This window comes from Balaenoptera physalus (genome assembly GCF_965194825.1).
Source record: "Balaenoptera physalus genome assembly, chromosome: 5".
NCBI lineage: Eukaryota > Metazoa > Chordata > Mammalia > Artiodactyla > Balaenopteridae > Balaenoptera > Balaenoptera physalus.
This window is the reverse complement of record NC_138884.1, coordinates 141658303-141662136: the sequence shown is the minus strand read 5'-3', so window position 1 is coordinate 141662136 and position 3834 is coordinate 141658303.

Here is a 3834-nt window from a genome sequence, read left to right as displayed (position 1 = left end):
GCTAAGTTAAATAAATAAACAAACAAAGGATTTATATAAAGGAGAGTGAAGTAGTTAAAGCTAAACATTCCACTCTGAGGAAACACAGATCAAGGCAACACTGAGATTGGCAGCAGGAATTCAGGGCATTCTAACCAGCCTTAAAATAATATAATTTAATGAACCCTAGCCTCTTCATTATAGATTAATATTCACAAGAATGAACATTATCTGAGTGTTAGGGGCTTGAGATATTTTGATTTAAGTTAGTCTCCGTCACCTACTACCTCTCCCTGTTGCCATAGAGATCGGGATATGTTCCCAGGCGAAGGGGTAATAGGCAAGCAAAAACAGTAGAAATGATCATACTTACCTTACTTGTCCAAAGTCATAGGCAAGTACTAACCTACTCCTTTTTCTATATATACAGTTCCTAAAATGTTCCTGTTTTACATAATGTGTCTGCTTCACATACAACTGAAAATTATCTTATTCCATTTACAGTAGGAGAAAACCAGAAGTGATTTTTGGCTGTTGCTTCTAAAGATGATAACTGTGTTCTCTGGGTTATGTCTGTGTCTTCTGTTGTTCTGTCATCATAGCATCTCAGTGTTCTGCGCTTTATGGACTAAATTAACCAATGCACTCTATATTTGAGAGTGGACGGAAGCAAGAAAAAGAAAGGAAATATATATAATAGAGTAAGCAGTTCTGCAATTGATCATGAGAAATAAATTTATCCCTGATATTTTTTTCTAATATCTATTTCATATAATTTTATCTTTGGCCAGAATTGTCTCAGCTCATATTTCTTTATTTTTTATCTTGTGAGTTGAACTACACTATCTGTTCCTTGATATTTGAGCCTCCAGGGGTCCTGTTATTCTATCATATTGTCTTATTTAATATTTATTACGAAGCATGTTAGTATGTGAAAACAATCCAGGCTATTCCTTGGATTTCACCCATGTTTCTGTAGCAATATCTCCCCTTCTCCTTGATTACCACGTCAGTCATTCTAACAAAATATGTAACCCTGCTCCATCACTAGGAGCATCAAGAAGGTAGGCTTGTAGAAATATTGCCTCGTTGGATTAAAAACAAACCTGGTACACTATAAGCAATCATTCTATAGTGCAGAAAACTAGATTTTGAGATGTAATATTAGGTGTAAGAATGAGAAGTACCAAAACCTTCTTCTGCCCTTTATTTTCTGGATTCATCTGTTCATAGATTTAGCACTGTGGCTAAAGAAAGGAGAGCAACATGTATTTGTCATGGGTTTAGATTATAAACACCGTCATTGTGCAGAAAAGCCAACTTCGTCGGGTGTTGTCTCTTTCCTGGAGCTAGAGTTGAATCTGCATTAAATTTTTAATAAAGCCAGTTGCTTCTGTCATTGGGGCAGCAAAATTAATGGTTATCAATGCATTGTTTGTTTTACTTCAAGAAAATTTCTTAATTGGATACAGTGCATGTGGAATAGTATGTTAATTTTTGAGGCATTTAGGTAGTCCAAGGTTGGTGGTCCCTGACCAAGCACAATTAGTCTGAAAAGAAAATCCACATCTAAATAAATTTTTGTCTATTGAAGAAAAATCTTCACCACAGCTCTCACCCAGGGAAAAGTGCTAATGTAAATATCTTGAAGCCACCATGTAGCTGGCTCTTCACCTAAAGTATGGAGCTGTACTGAGGAATAATATTTAATTATTTTTGCTAGTAATTGCACTTTTATGAGTGTGGCTAGGTCACCGTGAGAAGAGGAAAACTAACTTTTTAAAGTTTCTTCCGACCACCATGCACATTTTAATTGTGAGCTCATTATGCAAGTTCTGGGCTACCTGGGAAAGAATTTAGCTGACATCTAAAAAGTCTATTATATTGTAAACCTGATTATTAGGATATTTTTTCTACAGTAGGGACAAATATATTCTCATGTTCTGGGCCCATTCCCAGAGTACCAACTACAGGCTTCTTGCAAAAAAATTTCTTGTGATAAATTATTTACTTATTTAAATTATTTGACTTCTTATTTAGTAATAACATACATTTATAAAACTACACAAACCATCTGGGCACAGCTCAATGCATTTTCACAAAGCTGGACACATCTGCATCAGCAGCACTGAGATCAAGAAATAAAATATTACGCCTACTTCAGAACCCCCCAGCACGCTTTCTACTATTCTGTATAAACACAAGAGTAATAACTCTCTGATTCCTATTACCATAGATTTGTTTTGCATGGTTTTGAACTTTATATAAATAGAATCAAATAGTGGTTTCCCTTTTGTGCCTGACTTGTTTAGCTCAACATTATGTTTGTGAGATTCATCCATATTGTGTTCAGTGACCAATTATTTAATCATTTTCTCTTCAAGTTTTTTAGATCCTTTCTAAAATTCCTGCTGTGTTCATCTACTCTTTTCCCTAATTCAGTTATCATTTTTATTACTAATGCTTTGAACTCATTATATGGTAAATTATTTTTTCTATTTCATTAGTCATTTTTTCAGGTTTTTTCCTTATTCTTTCAATTGAAACAAATTCCTCTGCCTTCCTATTTGGCTTAATTTTCTCTGTCTCTATGAAATCAGTTGAAACTGTTACCTATTCCAGTCTTGAAGTGGTGTCCTTGTGTGAGAGCATCCCTGTTTAATCTATGTTTGCTCAAAGACTGATGGGAGAGCTGGATCTGACAGTATCAGGAGTCACATCTTTCCCCAGGGTGTGCTGGCAGCTATCACCTAGGTAGGAGGTGGGACTGGAGGTGGAGGGGCTAAAGCCAGAGCCAGGTGTGAGCAAGGGCTTTTCCTCTGCTCATTGACCAACACTATTGGGAGTATATCCCAAGTTGCTGGAGCAGAAGATTTGAGGGTTAGGTCTAAGCTGGCTCTGTTCCCTGTAAATGTGTGCTCTCCCCCCTCCCAGTATTAACACCCTCACACCCAGAGTAGAAGAGTCCTGGAGCAAGAGGGGCTGCATTGGGCACTCAGTGTGTATCATGGTGTAGGCTGTGGCAGTCCCAGCCCTAGTCAGACACCACCCCATTCAGATACTGTTTCGGGTCTGAGCTGGCTCTGTCCCTAACAACTGAGCCTTCCCATTGGCTGTGGCAGCCTTTACCCTAGGGTGGAGCTGTGTTACAGAGCAAGTGGAGCCAGAGAGGGCACTCAGCTTAGGCAGGAGCACATGCCAGGGAGATCACGGTAAACTAGCCAGAGTCCCGTGCAGTTTCAATCTGCTTCTGCCTTGTTTCAGGGGTAGGCGAGTGTGTGCACACTCTTCATGAGAGGAATCTAATTTTCTTATAGCCCTCATGTTAGTTCCACTGGTTTATTCTCTTAAGATAGTTTTCCATTTATACCAAGGAAAGGAATTGAGACTTGTAAAATTTGTTCAATCTGTTTGAATAGTGTAGTAAATGCTCTACAGACTTATGTAAAAATCACTTATGTAAAACCACTGGTTTAACTTCTAGGAACAGATAGTATCATTCTTTCCCCCAAGTACAAGTAGAAAAACATTGACAAATATACCAAACAGCATGTGTTTTAAGCATGAAAAAAGAAAGCAAGTCAGGACTTGAGGAACCAGGGTCCCAAAGAGTAAGGAAATAGACTGAGATGAGCCCAACAACCTGTGGCAATTTCCCTCAAGGTATTTGCAAATTAAATGTGCCATCGACTGAGTGACTAAAAAGTTGAGCAGAAAGTAGCATACAAGGGACTGAGAAACTTAGTTGAGCTTTCAGCAGCTTCATAGGGCTGAGGCAAATTTAGTGTTCATAACTACTGAGGTAGCTAGCACTTCAGAGGCCATGATTCTTGAAAGAAAGAAAGTGCACTGAAG